A 19343-nucleotide genomic window follows, 5' to 3' on the forward strand; every position below is an offset into this window, starting at 1 on the left:
TCCGACTCTGTGGGACCCCACAGACGGCAGCCCACCAGGCTCCGCCCTCCCTGGGATTCTCCAGGCAAGAGTTCGCATGCCCCAACTAAGACCGGGTGCGGCCAAATATATAAATTAAAAAAAAAAAAAAAACTATAAACATGTCCATGATCCTTGGGAGTTCCTCCCATGGCAGGGGGAGAGGGTTGGTGTCTAGCTGGAAGTGACACTATGTCCGTTCCACTCCAAGGCTTCAAGAGGCCTTTCGGTTTCTGTTCTTGCTCCTTTGGGAACCCTGGCCAGCCACCTGTGACCAGAACCAGGGTGGCCTGCCAGGGGCTGAGAAATACTCTTCGACTCCCATCCTAACTGCCAGCCAGCAGCCAGTATTGTGAGTAAGGCCATCTACGAACACCAGGCCCAACCCACCTGCCATCTGACTAGACACGCAAGCAGACCGCACGAGAGCCACTGGGCTCGGCTCAGGCAAGACGAGAGGCTCAGCATGGCTGCAAGCTGAACAAAACGGTGGTGGTTTCAAGGCACTCTGTTTTAGGACGTCTGCTGTTTGTTACACAGAAGGAGGTAACTAGCACATGAGATCTCAGGATGAACTGGTAACACTGAAAGCTGGATAGGATCTGAGAACACCTTCCAGTCCAAATCTCTAAAAGGAAAAACGAAGGAGACAGTAAAAAAATATCATAAAACTATACTCCAATAAAAATTAATTTTAAAAAGAACAAAGGAAAACTGAGGCCCAGAGAAGCTGAACCACAAACTCCAGGCACACAGAGGCAAGAAAGACTGGGAGATCCCCTTGTTCTAGGACTCACAAGCCTTATCACTTCATAACACACATAAAGCAGGCCTTTCTCTACATTCAAGGGTCTATTATGTACCCAGAAAATGCTCACCAGGAGATTTATGAAGAGAATTATGACACATGCATTCCATTCCATGCAGCTGATTTTTTTTTAAAGACAGATTCATATACTGGCATGGAAAGATTTCCAGGACTATCATGTGACAAACAGAAAAGCAACTCTGTAAAATTCAAAACAGTTCATAAAAGAGGGCTTCATTTCCCTGTCTTGTAAGAAGTTGACTTTCAGGATGGGAACTGAACAGAAGGGCCGAAAGCAAGCAGAAAGCTTCCAACATGTAAAAAAGCAAATCCAAACTCCACTTTCTGTCCACTCCCAACTGAAAATTAAGTGCAAAAGAAACATGCTTTCTTCTTTTCCGACAGAAATACAGAGGTCTGTAGCACACCCCCACCCCAAATCACCCTCGTGGGCACCCTGAACACACAAAGTTGACAATTAAACTATTCGTCATCATAATTACAATATGAATAGCTACTCTCATTCAGCCTCTCTAAAAGTACTCATTTACTATTCTTGCAGTATCTCTACAAAACACGAGGCAGGCGGGCTCCACCTCTGTTACAGAGTAAGACCCTATAGTATAAAAGAAAGCAAACGGCTCAAGGTCAAGGCCCAGGGTGGCACCACCAGAACACCCCCATTTCCTGGCTCTCGGAGCTCAGCTGTCCCAACTCACGTGCTGTGTGCACATCATCCCGTATTTTGAGATGAGCAGGGGCAACTAACATGACGACTCATGCTGGCTTCGAAAGCCTGCAAATCTAAGCAGCCACCTGAGGTCAGTAGCTGAAGCAAGCAGCAAGTCTTCACAAGAGAGAAGACAGGATTTTTTTTTCCTATTTCCAAGGTCAACCAACTCTAGGACTCTTTCATTTCAAAAATCAGATTCTAAAGAAACACCTCAAGTTCAGTTATCCTGGACTGTGTGCATCACACTAGCGGAAAGAATATTTAAGCTTCAAATGTGCAGAGAGAATTCCCTGGTGGTCCAGTGGCTAAGATGCTGCAGTTCCACTGCAAAGGGCAGGGGTTCAAATGTGCAGAAATCCTGGGGCCCTGGGAGCCTAGACCATGTTTTCCAAGGTAGACATGAAGGGGAGTTGATGAGTAAATGTGCCCTTCAAACCCCTCCCCAGTTCTCAGGACCGCATTTACCTTCGATGAGCAGGGGTGAGGGGTGGGCAGGAAACTCCCTCCACCCCCACCCACAGTGGGATGAGGCAGGAGGACATGCTGCCGGGGGTCCTGACAGTGGCTGAGTGACAGCAGCCCACGGGGAGGCCCAGAGCCCCCGCCCAGAGCCCAGCCCGGATCACACACAGGCTGCCAAGCCTCATTCTCCAGCAAACAATCTCTCCGCTTCTCCACCCACCAGTGCAGCACTACACGTCGGGGAGACTCCACTTCAGAAACATGTGCCAGGGTGCCACCAGCTCTTCTCAGGTTTTTTGAGCAGAATCCTGGCTAGGGTACAAGGCTGCAGAGTGTGGGGTCCCCTTCACTCCATGGCTGGGCCTAGGGAACCCCCCCAACCCAAGATGGCTTGGTGGAGCGGGACTGCCAGTGCACCTGTGCTCCACTATTAAGCTCTCTTAGTTCTTCACTGCATCCCTCGTGGTGGGAGCGGCCCAGGAGTCTCGAGATGTGATGGATGGGCTGTCTCATGCCTAGCAAGAGAACACGGGCTCTCCCAAGAGCAGAGGCTCTGGCCTGGCTGCGCCCCATGCACTGAAGCAGCTTTCCAGCAGCCTCAGGCCCAGAAGAGTCTCAGGGGAAGAGGCAACTGTGTGGGCGTGGCTTCAGGTCTCACCTGTGTTGTGGCCTAGCCCTGGGGCCACTGGACCTTCCTGAGCCTCAGTTTCCTCTTCGGTGAAGTCCTAGTGAGGTCGGGTGACACCTACCTCCTAGGACTGTTAGGAGAATTATACGAGGCAGCTGTTCTCAACTAGGGGGGATTTCCTCCCCCAAGCCCCCTCCCCAGCAAGAAGCATCTGCAATCTGGAGACTGTTCTGGGTGTCAGCTCGTGTTGGGGGTGTTACTAGCATTTAGTGGGTGGAGGCCTGGGATACTGCAGAGTGTCTAACAGCACTCAGGATGCTCCTCACAACAAAGAATGGTGCAGCCAAAGATGGTGGCAGTGCAGATGCTGAGGAGCCCTGGCCGCAGGTGATTTGTGTGAAAGGAATTTAGGAATTTTGGGACACCACTTATCACTATGATCATAAGAACATGTTCTTTTTTGGCATCTAAACAAACCATTTCCATGGAACAAAAATAGTTTCCTGTTGTCGTTCTTGCTTTTTTTTTTTTTTTTTACTATAATACATGATGCGGATCTAAGAACTTGGAGCTACCCTATAAGCTGTAAAGGAGAGTGTGCCAGGGAAAGTGTACTGCACACAGTAGGAGCTCAATAAATGCCTGCCATCCAGGGAACAGAGGAAACAGCTTTTGAATTTAAAGAGGTCTGCGGGTCTGCCAAGTAGCAGGGCTGAGGGGGATAAAAAGATGATGCCATTAAGAGAAGCTGCCGAGGGATCTCCCTGGTGGTTTAGGGGTTGAGGATCCACCTTGCAATGCAGGGGATGAGGGTTCGATGCTGGGTCAGGGAACTAAGATCCCACATGCCAAGGAGCAACTAAGCCCATGCGCCATAAGTACTGAAGCTTTGCACGCCATACCTAGAGAGACCACGCGCCCCAATGAAATATCCTACACAACATGACGAAGATCCCAAGTGCTGCAACTAAGACCCAACACAGCCAAATAAATAAATATTCTTTAAAGAATGAGAGAGTGAAGCTGCCAAGTAGGTGAATGAAAAAGATATATCTTAAATGCAGGTTTCAGCATCAGCAAACTTTTCCAATTGCCGACCTGGCTAAAGGGGGTTCCGAGGGAAGAAAGATCCCGAAGGTGAATGCCACCCTACTAGTGGAACTCAGGGGTCACCGGAAATGTCCCTGTGTTCTGACTCCAAAGGGCTAGCCTCATAACCTCTCCAGCTGGGTGCCAAAGAGTCTGTGGGGGGCTCTGAGAGCAGCTAAGAGTAGATGATGCTGGGGTAAAATTTGTGGTAGAGAACTAGGATCATCAAATCTGTACCACCGGCAAGAGAAGCTGGGGGTGTAGCTGGCTGGCAGAACCAAGAAAACTACAAAGAGGGGTTACACATTCCCCCTGAGGACCCAAGCCCAGTGGGTGGGTGGGTTAGATGGATGCTCCAGCCCAGAACCAACTCCACTGACACCAAGGCCAAACTGCTCCATTCATTTTCCAAATACTTTCACTCTCCTACATTAACACATGAAAGATCTATTCCTTACATGTAAGATCTATTACTTACAAAACCCTCTTCCCTCCTGGGCCTAAGATCACCCTCCTTGGTAACACTAACACTTCCCTTTTGGGCAAGGCAGGCAGCTTAATTTTAAAATTATGCTCAAGAAGGTATGCAAAATTGTTGCACTTTATTAAGACAATAAAAACTCCCCAAACTTTATCGTTTTAATAAAAGCTGCTCTTAAACTGTGTTTTATTTACTTAATTTGATGGTGTGTTTCGGAAGGTGATGCTTTTACACTTAGTTTTAAGTACATGAAGGGTAATTATCTGTGAAAAGTTCTAAAAGAAAAATAGCACTGCACTTAACAGAACATGAAAGTAAAATTGCCCAACAACAGGAAACAGGAAGATGGAGCCAAGAAGAGTAAATCCTCCGGTGGGCTTGTCCAGCTTTACTTCCAGGAGTTTATCAAGCTCAAACCCACCGTATTGGATGCTTCCCCATACAGACCTGCTACTGAGAAACACACACAGAACCTCAGGATGCTCTGCTTCTCAACCTGGGGCCGTTTCTACCTGAGGGTCTCAAAGGAAGATGACAGTCATCTCGCTTCTTACCCAACAATTTGAGGAAAGAAAGAAAACATGTTTAAATATTAAATCAAGCTAGTATATTTACACAGTAAGATGAATGGGTTGAATTTTTTTTTTTAAATACATGGGATTTCTAAACATGTTATCAGCTAATCAGCATGAACTCCCTTCAACCTCCAGTGGAGAAGCTCTGTTTGCAGAACTCTGAACCCACCTGGGGGCCCCCTACTCCTCTGCCAACTGCCCCAGCACCAGAGGTTTCGGCCAAAGAGGGCAGGCATGCTCACCCCTCATCACTGATAAATTCAAACACAGGGGTGGGGGAAAGGAATTCTTCTCCCAAACAGCATTAAACTTTAAACACCTCAAACCACAGCAAGTATAATCAATTCAGAGAAACAAAAATAGAAGCCTCATGTGAATTGGCAGGAATCTGGAATTATCGAATATCTTCAAGAACATTTGGTTTTTAAGACTTTCAAGGGCAGACTATAAAGAGAACCAGGTGAACCACCGGCTGCCTGGGAGAGTTCTGTCTGCAGACAAAGAGCCAACGTGACCGTGGCCCGAGAGCCACAGCACTTAACCACACGGCCTCAGCAACGCTCTTTAAAAAGGAAACTTTCATGAAAATAAACTTTAACCATCTGAGTAACTTACACTTATATATGCCAACTAACAACATGAAAATTTCAAATAGTAATAAAATCCTTTCTTTCAACTCTAAATCTCCAGTTTTCCCTCTTCTCTCCCAGAGGCAACTGCTGCTACAGGCCCTCACGTGTCCTTCCAAAGACCGTACGTTGTGTATTTCTGCTTGCTCTGGCTTTTTTGGCGGGTGTTTCTTTTTTATTTAATAATTTTATCTATCTTTGGCTGTACTGGGTCTTCGCTGCTGCACGCAGGCTTTCTCTGGGTGCAGAGAGCGGGGACTCCTCTGCTGCGGTGTGTGGGCTGCTCACTGCAGCAGCTTCTGCTGTTGCAGAGCCAGGCTCTAGGGTGCTTGGGCTCCAGTAGTTGCAGAGCATGGGTTTAGCTGCCCCTCAGCATGTGGGATCTCTCTGGGCCAGGGACAGAACCTGTGTCCCCTGCACTGACAGGTGGATTCCTGTTTATAGGCCACACGGAAGTCCTTGGTATTTGACTGGTTGATTGGAGGAAGGTGTACCATTGTGGAACCAAAGTGTTTTTCTTCAACTTTCCATCCATTTTAATGTTGGCTATTAAAATAGGTAAAAATTTCTCTTCTGGGACTTCCTTGGTGAGCCAGTGGTTAGGACTCAGCACTTTCACTGCCATGGGCCCAGGTTCAAACCCTGGTCAGGGAACTAAGATTTCACATGCTGTGTGGCACAGCCAAAAAAAAAATTATTTTAATTGAAAAAAAAAAAGAGAGAGAGAGATTAAGTTACTCTAAACAACAAGTCTGGTCAGTTGCTGCGAGTGGTCCAGGCATAGACAAAACCCAAGTCCTTTGACCCTAATCCCTACTCCACTATATCGATGTCCCATTTGTTTTCAAAAATTTTACTTATGTCAAAAAAGATGAGAAAAGTGAAGAAACAAGCAACAGAACAGGAGAAAACATCTGCAAATTATGTATCTGATGAGTCTAAGTAGCCAGAATATATCAAGAACCTCACAATTCAACAACTAAAAATAAGTAATAACAAAGGATTTAAGTAGACATTTTTCCATGAATGGCTGATAAGCATGTGATAAGATGCCCAATATCATCAGTCACTCAGTTCAGTTGCTCAGTCGTGTCCGACTCTTTGCGACCCCGTGAATCTCAGCACGCCAGGCCTCCCTGTCCATCACCAACTCCCGGAGTTCACTCAAACTCATGTCCATCAAGTCAGTGATGCCATCCAGCCATCTTATCCTCTGTCGTCCCCTTCTCCTCCTGCCCCTAATCCTTCCCAGCATCAGGGTCTTTTCCAATGAGTCAACTCTTCGCAAGACGTGGCCAAAGTACCGGAGTTTCAGCTTTACCATTATTCCTTCCAAAGAACACCCAGGACTGATCTCCTTTAGGATGGACTGGTTGGATCTCCTTGCAGTCCAAGGGACTCTCAAGAGTCTTCTCCAACACCACAGTTCAAAAGCATCAATTCTTTGGCGCTCAGCTTTCTTCAAAGTCCAACTCTTACAGCCATACATGACCACTGGAAAAACCATAGCCTTGAATAGACGGACCTTTGTTTGCAAAGTACTGACATCAGTCATTAGGGAAATGCAAATCAAAACCACAATGACATACAACTTCACTCCCACTAGGATGGCTATAATCAAAAACTGACAAAATCAAGAGTTGACAAGAGGTGGTGAAATTGGAGCCCTAGTTCACGGGGATGTAAACTGAGCCAGCTTTGGAAAACAGTATGGCAGCTCCTCCAAGAATTAATCAGAGTTACCATGCAACTCAGCAATTCCACTTTTAGGCATATACCTGGGGAAAAAATACATCCACACAAAAACTTGTGCACAGACGTTCACAGCAACACCATTCATAACAACAAAAAGGTGAAGGTCAGCCGAATATCCATCAACCGATGAGTAAAAAATGTGGCATATCCAAACAACGGGATATTATCCAGTCATAGAAAGGAATGGGGATCTACGTATGCTTTCCGCTGATTCATATTATTGTCCAGCAGATACTAATACAACACTGTAAAGCAATTAAACGCCAATTTAAAATAAATAAAAATCTTTTTTTAAAAAAGAATGAAGTCCTGATTCATGCTACAACATGGAAGAAGCTTAGAAACATTATGCTAAGTGAAATCAGCCAGACACAAAAGGCCACACAGATAATGACCCTGTTCACATGAAATGTCCAGAACAGGCAACTCTATAGAGACAGTGGTTTGGGATTAGCAGGGGCTGGGAGAGGAGGCGGGTGGAGGAGGACGCTTGACTGCTGATGGGCACAGGGGGTTTTCCTTTGAGGGTGATCAAAGATTCTGGGCTGATAGAGTGCTGTGGCTGCACAACTCTGCAAATATACTAAATTTACACTTTTAAAGAGTCAATTTTACAGTATGTGAATTATATCTCAAATCTTTTTTAAAAGATGGAAGTCCTTGCTAGCTATTCAGCATGGGCAGGCATATTGTCATCCTTTCTGTCCTGACCTATAAAATGTGGTAATAAATTAGTTGTACCTGCCTTGCAGGGCTACTGGGAGAAATACCAAAGATCACCCAAGAAAAGCCCCTCCCTTAGTATCTGCCACATAGAAATAATGCTGATAGCGTCCATTTACTATTATTTCCTTCTCCCCAAAATGTGCTCCTTTTGATTGCTATTCTCTTTTCTTTAAAAAAAAAAAAAAAAAAAGTCAGGATACATATCGTTACTCTTGAATGATTTTTGGCTACAGGAAGCCCAGAGCTCTTTCTACATCCAAAAAAATAAAAACCTTCCACTACCATGTGTGAAATAGATAGCTAGTGGGAAGCTGCTGAATAGCACAGGGAACTCAGCTCCATGCTCAGATGGCCTCAAGGGGTGGGATGGCGGGATGCGTGGGAAGGAGACTCAGGAGGGAGGGGATATATGGATGCATATAGCTGATTCACCTCCTTGTACAGCAGAAACACACACGACATTGTAAAACAACTGTATTCTTAAAAAAAGAATCCTCAAATACTTAATATAAAATACTGTAATATTCAAGAAAAGTTAGACTATGATAACTTGAATATAATTTAGGAAACCCAAATCCAGCACCACTACCCTACTAACACTCCTGTGACTCACACACATGCCAGGAGGAGTGAGGAAGAGGAAGCAGAGCCGACATGATTATTAAGAGCTTCAAAAGCACTAAGTGCTTTATCTCCATCGCGACTTGTCGTGACAGTGGTAGATACGGAGGCGGCAGCCCTGATTTCCCCACAGTCCTAGGTGTTAAGGACGCAGCTGATGTGTGTGGGTGTGCGCACGTGCACACACACACCCTTACCGTGAGAAGCACGGTCATACAGGTGTGTCCTGGTACACACAGGAGCACTGGGAAAGCAGATCCACTCTGAGCAGGCAGGTCACGAGGGCATCAGAGAACTCTGAACCTGACGACCACATGGTTATTCACCCAGGAAGGAGAGGCAGAGGCGGTTCCTAGCACAGCAGACGCACAGAAGCAGGAAGGATGGGGTGTGCCCAGGTGTGGGGGGCAGGGGTGAGAGTCTGAAAGAGCATGTGCCTGTCGGTGGGGGGAGAAAGCAGACCTGACCTGGGAGGGGCTGCTCTGGACTGCATCTTAGGACAAGGGGGCAGTAAAGGTCGTGCGCCCCAGTGGGCAGCCCCACGGGCACCCTGCCCTTGCTCCTCTGTGCCTCGCAAAAGTGCAGACTAGCTTTCCCAGTACACAGCCTCGAGGTAACCACTGAAAACGGCTTGCTATTCACCTGACCCAGAAAAACCCCACAAAACCATGCAAATCAAGACCTTCATGCTCGGTTTAAGAACACTTGTGAAGTTACCCAGGCGGTAAAGGATACGCATGTTCAAAAAGCCACCAAGTATGTGAAGGATGTCCCTAAATTTACAGAAGTGATGGATCCCACTCTGTTGATCCAGTGAAAGAGCTGGTAGGTGTGCCCAAGTCCCACAGCGGACTGGATGCAGGGTGGATGGCCCCACACAAGTGCTGAATTTTTACTGCACGTGTTCAAAAACGCAGAGTAGGACTTCCCTGGTGGTCCAGTGGTTAAGACTCCACCTTTCCAATGCAGGGTGTGTGCGTTTAATCCCTCGTCAGGGAACATGCAACATGCCACAGGGCTCAGTCGAAAAAAAAAAAAAAAAAACACAGACAGTAATGCTGAACTTTAGGGTCTAGATGTAGATCCCCTGAACAACGAGCACAGCCAGGTGAACAAAGCCCCCAAGATGGGGCGCAGGACTTTCAGAGCTGACAGTCCGATCAACCCATACATGAGCTCTCCTGGTCACACTGAGATGATCCTGACTGAAAAAGAGCAAACTGGCCCTAAACGAGGAGAGGAGGTTGTACAGAAGAAAAAGGATATTCCAGGAGAAACTGAAGAAGCAAAAACTTACAGCCTGGGAATAAATTCTGCAAAAAGATAAAGGCAAATAAAAGTTAGAAAAAACACCTAAAACTAGTTTTCCTGGTGAACAGCTGGAGTGCGGAGAGTATGGAGAGGAATCTGAGCACTTGAGAACACCAGTTCCTGCCTTCACACAAGGTTAGGGTCCCTGTTGCACAGACAAGGCCATGGGAGAACTGAGAGTGAATAGGATGTTCAGTGCCAAGGCCGGGGGGTAGACGAGAACTCCCGACCAGGAGGGTGCAGGAGAAACCCTAAAGGAAGGACAGAGGGGTTGGGGAGTGCCAATCAACATTTTCAGATTTAAAGAAAACAAAACACTGTCTACAGCACAAGAACAGATTATACTGGACACTGGTAAGCTCCTCCTTGGAAACCATAAAGCCATAACTGGAGCTTCATCAGCTCTGCCCTACAGAACCTTCTGTGATGATGGAAAACATTCTGTCCTTGTGCCGTATAGTACTGCAGCCATCAGCCAAGCGTGGTTCCTGAGCCCCTGCAAAGTGGCCGAGACTGAGAAACTGGATTTCAGATTTAATTTCAAATCATTTCCATTTAAACAGCCTCATCTGGCCTGAGGCCTCCATACTGGACAGCACAAATTTAGGACCTATGTCTTGTCTGAGCACACACACACGCTGCTGCTGCTAAGTCGCTTCAGTCGTGTCCGACTCTGTGCGACCCCAGAGACGGCAGCCCACCAGGCTCCCCCGTCCCTGGGATTCTCCAGGCAAGAACACTGGAGTGGGTTGCCATTCCCTTCTCCAATGCATGAAAGTGAAAAGTGAAAGTGAAGTCCCTCAGTCATGTCCAACTCTTAGCGACCCCATGGACTGCAGCCTACCAGGCTCCTCCGCCCATGGGATTTTCCAGGCAAGAGTACTGGAGCGGGGTGCCATTGCCTTCTCCAACGCACACACGCACGCTTGTCCTATTCCTTACAGCCACTCTTTAGACATGGGGAACAGAAGGAGTTTGGGTTCCTTTCCCACTTTTTAATCATTCTATTACTTTTGAGCTGTTCAAACAGTTCAGAGGAATCTCAAATTTGTTTACTCATAAAAGAGAAGTGTTTGATGTCCTGTCCTTTGTCATATTACTCCCCCACCTCTTGGCATTCTCTCAATGAGCCAGCAGCAGTGGCCCCTCTAGGTGAACAGAACCGGGGGCTGTTTTGAGAAGACCAGCTCGCAAGTCTTCATGATTACCATAAATATTCTGGTGTTTGTTTCTGTGCAGATGGCGGGATAAGGTGGGGCCAGGACCGGATGACATCTTAAGTCCCTCACAAGCACGTGGTCTCAGAGTCTACAGATGCCGCTGGTCTAGTTCAGGCAGCAGGTGCTTCCTGTAGTGGGGTCCCCAGCCAAGACAGCTAAGCACCTCCCCAAGCCCTCTGGCTCACACCCCACGGCAGCAGACAGTCGGGAGAGTTGCAGTCATTCGTCAACAGAAACCAGGTTTCCTGGGAGAACCTATTAAATAGCAGCTTCACATCTCCTCATACTTCACCCAAGGCTGTGGAATTCACACAGTCCGATCCAATTACCCACCCACACCTCTCCAGAACAGATAAGCCTCCCCCAGAAATAGTCCACACATCCCCCACGCCTCCCCAGATAAAATCTCCAAAAGCCCCCCGCAACGGGATTCCCTGCACCTGGAAACATGGCTGCCAGGGGCAAGGTCACCAGCCCACCTACTCCCGTGCTTTTAGAATAGAAGGTATTCACAGAGCATGCTTTCCTGAGCCAGAGGGGACATGGAGGTGACCAGTGTGAGCCAGCGTGCCATCCCATCATTCTTCAGCCTCCTTTCTCCTGTCCAATAACCCTCCCGTCTTGCCCTGATGGAAGCCCTACATCACTGAGACAGGGGAGGTAGACCAGATGTCCTGACAAAAGCAAGGGTGAGAGTCAGGAATTGTACCACCAGTGCCTACTATCACAGGGGGGTTATGTAAGATGGGTAGGTCCTTACTGGACACTAGCTTCCAGGAGAGAAGAGAAGTCCTGCCCAGTCCTGGGGTCACCAGACCCCAGCCACTCCCCATCCCATGGAGGAGATGGTGCTCTTAAACCAAGAAGTCTCACATGAATTGTACATCAACGATCATTCCAGGGGATGGAAAAAAAACAAAGGAAAAAGAAAGATACTTGTGAATCAGGCAGCTTCCACCATGAATATTTATATAAACACTCTCTGAAACTCAGCAGCTTTCCAGCTCATTCAAGACTTCCCAAGATTTATAATGAATTTAAAATCCTATATTAGACAATCACATTCCTCCATTTCTAAATCAGCATAATCCTCTACCCCCAAATTTGTGTTTAAATTTAGAATTCTCTAGCAAGGATGAGAAGGCCTAACCATATACCTATCTGATCTAACCACAGTGTCTTCAAACGCTACCAGATAAAATTTCCTAGGACCTACTGCATTCCTGAGTGGATGTGTTGGCTGGGATCTGCTCGTGGAAGTCAGCCTGGGAACCAGATCACTGGAGCCATAAATAGTAATGCGAGGATGGAGCCAGAACTGGGCCTTGTGACCCAAAGAAAGGGCTCCAAATACAATATTATGAACTACTTCAAATGCCCCTAAATATCTACTTTTCCCTACTTAATATCCCCATAGATTTTTTAAGTTACATTTTCCATATTTTTTAGATGGATCCATCTCAGGCAAGATTTCCCTTTTTGGGCCTTCACTGGTGGCTCAGTGGTTAAGATTCCACTTGCCAAGGCAGGAGATATGGGCCTGATTTCTAGTCCGGGAAGATTCCACATGCCATGGAACAGCTAAGCCCATGTGCCACAACAATTGAACCAGTGCTCTGCAACAAGGGAAGCCACTGCAGTGAGGAGCCCAAGCACCCCAACTAGAGAGCAGATGCTCGCCGCTACTAAGAAAACTCATGCAGCAACAAAGACCCAGCACAGCCCAAAATAAACAAATCTTAAAAAAAATAAAAGGAATCCGCCGTCTAATGCAGAGGATGCAGGCTCGATCCCTGGTTGGGAAACTTAAGATCCCACGTGCCATGCGGCAACTAAGCCTGTGCACCGCAACTCCTGAGCCCACGCAACTCTGGAGTCCACACAACTCCACGAAAGATCCCACAGGACGCAACAAACCTCCCAAGTGTCACAACAAAGACTCAACGCAGCCAAATTAATAAAGATACATACTCTGCAAATATTAAAAAAAAAAAGACTTCCCTTGTTTCCTCGTTTCCATCTGGATCTAAACAACAGCAGGAAAACAAAGGATGACAACAGGACGATAAAAGGAAGAACCTGGAAATGCTCTGAGACCCAGGTCAAGATCACGACCTTGCACAGTCACTGTAAAGACAAACCAGCCCCAAAACAGAGGACAGACCCGTGGACGAAGCCTGGTCTCAGAGCCCCACCCCAGGAGAGGTGGGCGCCTCACGGGCAGAAGCGTGTGCTTTGTGTGCACAGGCATGTGTGGAAAAGACTGGAAGGACGGCCCCACACATGGAGCCACGCGACCTGTCTACGTCCCTGCAGAGAAAAGGGTCTGGAAGGATACTCACCCACACAGTATCATCAGAGATTAGGTCTGCGGCTGGGATTGGGGGTGATTTTTTTCCTTCCTTATACTTTCCTATCTTCTGAACGTTTGGCATTGTGTATAGGAAACATTCACAAATTTTTTAAAAAATGCTACTTCCAGTACAGGGGGAAAGATGCTTTCACAAGCTGTCAGCGCTGAACTTGTAACAGGAGTATGTTTCTGGTGGGGATGGGGGCGCTGGTCAGAAAGGAGGCAGCTGAGCATAAAGGGAGCCCTGGGCACCCCCAGAGTTTGAACCCCACACCCCCTCTCTCTCCCTGTGGTGGGGGTGGTTGGAGATTCGACTCCAGAGGCAGCGAGAACCATCACCTCCTGTCAAGTGTTCATCCTTTCGGAGCCGAAAGGTAAGGGAGCTGGTGTGTGTGCTCAGTCGGTTCAGTCACGTCCGATTCTTTGCAAGCCTATGGACTGTAGCCTGCCAGGCTCTTCTGCTCAGGGAATTCTCCAGACAAGAATACTACAGTATGTTGTCATTCCCTTTTCCAGACGATCTTGTCAACCCAGGGATCGAACCCGTATCCCTTGAGTCTCCTGTATTGGCAGGTTCTTTACCACCAGCGCCCCCGGTACTAACGTCCAGTTAGCATCAGAGGAGACTCATGAACTTAGTCTATGGGTCACCCTCACAAGCAAATACACCTTCCATGTCTGGATGAGAAAAGCCAAAGAAGTATTAAAAAATACCTTAAGTTTCCACCAAGCTGAGCCTCTGAAAATTCCTTTACCTGGCCAGAATGAAAGCTAGTAAAACTACAACCTTCAAAATCTGAATTTCCTTTAAACACTTTTCAATGGCTTGGCTATTGTCTCATCACCCCACTTCCCACACAGGGCAAAGTAACCTGGAATCTGTATTATTCATAAGTTCCTCTAACACGCCACATTCTCCAATATCTGCTTCTGTTGATTTTGAAGGACCCTAAGTTCTCTGTGTGACATTCTGAAAAAAAACACAGCCTATGGGAAAGCAGGTACACACCCCGAAATGCATCAGAAACACACCTGCTGTCCCTGAGGAGCTTGTCCAAGCGCCTAGGGCTGGATTGGTCATCCTTAAAGCCCTGTGCAGTCCCAAATAAATCCGATTTCTCTCGACACTCTCACCAGGTTGAGTCTGAATGTTAACCCCACTTCATCTGCCTAAACATTTGTTCCAGGCAACAGTTGATTCTAAATCAAAAAAGCTTTTAAAAATTTTTATTAGAGTATAGTTGCTTTACAATGTTATGTTACTTTCTGCTCTACAGCAAAGTGAATCGGCCTCACATATACATATATCCCCTCTGTTTTTGGATTTCCTTCCCATGTAGGTCACCACAGAGCACTAAGTAGAGTTCCCTGTGCTGTGTACTAGGTTCTCATTAGTGATCTATTTTATACATAGTATCAATAATGTATATATGTCAATCGCACTCTCCCACTTCCTCCCACCCCTTGGTGTCCACACCTTTGTCCTCTTGTCCTCTATGTTATGTCCTTGTTTCTGCTTTGCAAATGAGATTATCTAAACCATTTTTCTAGATCCCATATATATGCATTAATATATGATACCAGGTGAAGTGTTTTTAAGTGGGTTTTCTTTTCATGTAGACCATTTTTAAAGCCTTTATTGAGTTTGTTACAATACTGCTTCTGTTTTATGCTCTGGTTTCTTTTTTATGTTCTGTTTTATGTCCCTGGCATGTGGGATCTTAGCTTCCTGAACCAGGGATCAAACCCACACCCCCTACACTGGAAGTCAAAGTCTCACCCACTGGACCACCAGGGAAGTCCCACAGTATTTGTTTTTAAAGGTAAAATTCCAAGCAGCTGTATGGAGAGTGTTCTCAGAGAGGATGAGAGGACCCAGGGAAGGGAAGGCTTAACTTGCGTTCCCAGCAAGCACAGCACAAATTCAATAGCCATCCTTCAGTGAACTGGTTATCAAGTTGATATTCACTTCAAGCCTAACTTAATTTTCACTACTTCTGCTTGAGCAGACTTGGACTTGATCATACTTCTGCTGCATTACAAGGTCTGTTCACAATTTAAAAATGATTCTTCCCTAATTGATCCCAGTTGCTATGCTCTAAATGAGCAGTGATGGCTTATCTTCTCTCCAGTTCTCAAGTCAGGAATCCTACAGGCCCTAACTTCTAATTTATTATTTATTTGGGTTTTAAGTTAACAGATCAATCCAGATTCTTAAAGCTACTCCTTCAGAAAATCTTCAGCTTCTCCTATTTCTACTAACACTGGGTCTGCAGTGATCTCTCAAAACATCAACACACTTAAAACTGGTTTTCCCACCTCAATTCTTACACCCAGAATAAATGCCAAATGAATCCATTGTTTACACATGATAATTAAACTATAAATTCACTGGGAGAAAACTGAAGAATGTTTTCTTAATTTTGCAACAGAGAAGCTCTTTCAAAACACAATGCAAATCCAAAACCCCAAAATGCAAATGTTTGTAAACTTGACTACAAAAATGTTCTACATAGCAAAAGAATATATTCAAAGTCAAAATACAAATTACCTACTAGGGGAAAATACCTAGTACAAATGACAAGCAAAGGACAAATAGACTTAACACACATACAGCTACTGCAAATCAAGAAGAAAAGACAAATTCAACAGAAAAATGGGGGAAGGATATAAATAGGCAATTTACATAAAAGAAACACAAGTGGCCAGTAAACACCTGAAAATACACTCAAGCTCCAGTCATGATTTTAGAAGTGAAAATGAAAATCACAAGGGTCCATTTTTTTATCTGTGAGACTACCAAAAACTCAGTGTTCGTGAGAGCTACGGTTAGTGAAAGGGGGAATAAACGTCCTTACACACAGAACGGATGGAAGTGCAAATCAGGACAACTTTTGAAGAAGACAATTTAGCAATGACTATGAACATTTAGGAGACATATTCTCCATGACCCAGTATTTCCACTGATATAAATTCATAGACACACACCCTAGAGGCACTAGAAGATGAGTGTCCAAAGATGTTTATTACAGCTTCATGTACAACACCCACAATCAAATTAAGCATCCATCAGTGATGGGCTTAAAGCTCTGACATCCACCCCTCACAACAGCATCTTGCCATCCTAACAAGAGTGTGGTAGATGCAGATATCCAGCAGGGGAAAGTCTCCAAGACATGTTAGTAAATGAAAAGAACAAAATGTAGAACAGTGTGCATGACGGGATCCGTTTGTATAAAAAACGTCTGAGGTTTTCAACATCTGAGAGCTACAGATCCAGACACACACACAGTAACACACACCTAAATTTACTAGACTGATTCACCAAAGAACAGTCACCCCCAATGAGCAACAGGTAAAGGCACATCCTTTGTATCTTATCCCCTTGTGTTCTATTTTACAGAAAGTAAAACAATACATAGAAAAAGAAAATAACTTTATACTGCCCTGCCTAGGTATTTATAAAATATTGATGACGTGCCCAGAACGCCTACTGTGATTGCCAGAGAATAAAGGAGGCCAGAGGGAGAAAAGCTTTAAAAGTGGGGCCCTACCATATATCCAGACAAAACCATAATTCAAAAAGACACATGTGCCCCAGTGTTCACAGCAGTACTATTCACAACAGCCAAGATACGGAAGCAACGCAAGTGTCCGTAAACAGATAAATGGATGAAGAATATGTGTGTGTGCGCATTCACGCACACACACACACAGGAATATGACTCAGTCATAAAAAAGAATGGAACGATGCCATTGGCAGCAGCATGGGTGGAACCAGAGATGATCGTACTAAGTGAAGTAAGGCGGACAAAGACAAATACCATATGTTATCACAGAGGTGGAATGTAAAATATGACATAAATGCATTTATCTACCAAACAGAAACAGACTCACTGACATAAGAGACTGCCCTTGCGGTTGCCAAGGGGTAGGGAGTGGGAGAGGGAAGGACGGGGAGTTTGAGATTAGCAGATGAGAACTATTATATATAGGATGGCTAAACAAAAACTGTCCTACAGTATAGCGCAGGGAACTATATTCAATATCCTGTGATAAACCAGAATGGGAAAGAATATGAAAAAGAACGCATATATAATTGAATCACTTTGCTGCAGAGCAGAAATTAACACAACATTGTAAATCAACTATCCTTCAATAAAATATATTTTTTAAAAGAGAAGAGGCCCTCCTTATGGTTACCCAGACGCCAGTGGGGGCACGTCTAAAGGCATTACAGTGAATGCAATTGTAGTAAGCAAGTTAAGAAGAAAGAAAAAAATGAAGAAATCATTTCAGGTTGTATTTGGAGGCAGAACAGAGAGGTATACCTATACAAGACATTTCCACGAGCAGAAGGTTACAAGCAATGGAATCCTAAGACGTTTTAAGCATGGGTCTTCCTATCAGAAGCATGGAATACAGAAAAAGACTGCAACTGAATATCATAACTAAGCTTGAACTAATGATATAAAAGGGGTAGCCCTTTGAATAGTAATTTTAACAAATATTTCCTGCCCTGAATAAATTCATCGGGCAATTATTTTTTATACATTTTAATTGAAATATAGTTGATTTACAATATTGTGTTCATTTCAGGTGTACAGCAAAGTGACTTTTTTTTCAGATTATATTCCATTTAGGTTATGACAAGACACTGAATTCCCTGTGCTACACAGTAAATCCTTGTTGCTCATCTGCTTTATGTGTATGTTTATACTCTTGAGAGTCCCTTGGACTACAAGGAGATCCAACCAGTCCATTCTGAAGGAGATCAGCCCTGGGATTTCTTTGGAAGGAATGATGCTAAAGCTGAAACTCCAGTACTTTGGCCACCTCATGTGAAGAGTTGACTCATTGGAAAAGACTGATGCTGGGAGGGATTGGGGGCAAGAGGAGAAGGGGATGACAGAGGATGAGATGGCTGGATGGCATCACTGACTTGATGGACGTGAGTCTGAGTGAACTCTGGGAGTTGGTGATGGACAGGGAGGCCTGGCGTGCTGCGATTCATGGGGTCGCAAAGAGTCGGACACGACTGAGCGACTGATCTGATCTGATCTGATATCTCTTAATCCCATACTTCTGTTTTTTTTACTTTTTATTTCCCATTTTATTTTACTAGTCAATAAGTTTTCCTTACCATACTTCTAATATATCCCTTCCCCTCTGTCCTTTGGTAACCCCAAGTTTGTCTTCCAAGTCCGTTTGTTTCTGTTTTGTACATATATTCATTTGTGTTATTTCTTACATTCTACATATAAGGAATATCCGGCTTCCCAGGTGGCACTAGCGGTAAAGAACCCACCTGCCAATGCAGGAGACCTAAGAAATGTTGGTTTGATCCCTGGGTCAGGGAAGACCCTGTGGAGGGCACCATGGCAACCCACTCCAGTATTCTTGCCTGGAGAATCCCATGGACAGAGGAGCCTGGCAGGCTATAGTCCCTGGGGTCACAAAGAGTCAGACAAGACTGAAGTGACAGCACGCACGCATAAGCAGTATCAGATGGTTTACTTTCTCTGACTTATTTTCTGTATTTAATGATAGGAGATCTTCTGAATAATCCGTGGGAATGCCTACCTCCTACCTCCTATACCCTGCACATCTGACCCAAGATCTCAGACTGAATCCTGAAGAGAAACTAAGCCCTACTGGGATGCCAAAGTACCCGACCAAGCAGACACACTTAGAGGCAGAAGCGCCTCAACAATCTGGGGTCTCATCTTATTTAAGGATCTGAGACAACGAGTCTTCGTGAACAGTAAACCAGACCCCTCTGCTGCCACCATGAAACCACCTGCTCAAGTTCTCTGCAGACCAACAACCGGCTGCCTAAACAGACAACACAGAAAGCTCTACAAGTGTCTTTCCAGAATCAGCTCCCATCAAGTGTATGCCTGCCCCCTCACTCTCTGTATAAGCAAATCCTCC

The 19343-nt window shown here is 45.5% G+C and overlaps 1 protein-coding gene across 3 annotated transcripts in view; it reads right to left on the bottom strand.

Moving 5' to 3' along the window:
- OSBPL10 (oxysterol binding protein like 10) overlaps positions 1-19343 on the bottom strand; it is a 340081-nt gene that overhangs the window by 212247 nt on the left and 108491 nt on the right. The gene's annotated exons all lie outside the window — the stretch shown is intronic.

This window comes from Bos mutus, chromosome 22 (genome assembly GCF_027580195.1).
Source record: "Bos mutus isolate GX-2022 chromosome 22, NWIPB_WYAK_1.1, whole genome shotgun sequence".
Lineage (NCBI taxonomy): Eukaryota > Metazoa > Chordata > Mammalia > Artiodactyla > Bovidae > Bos > Bos mutus.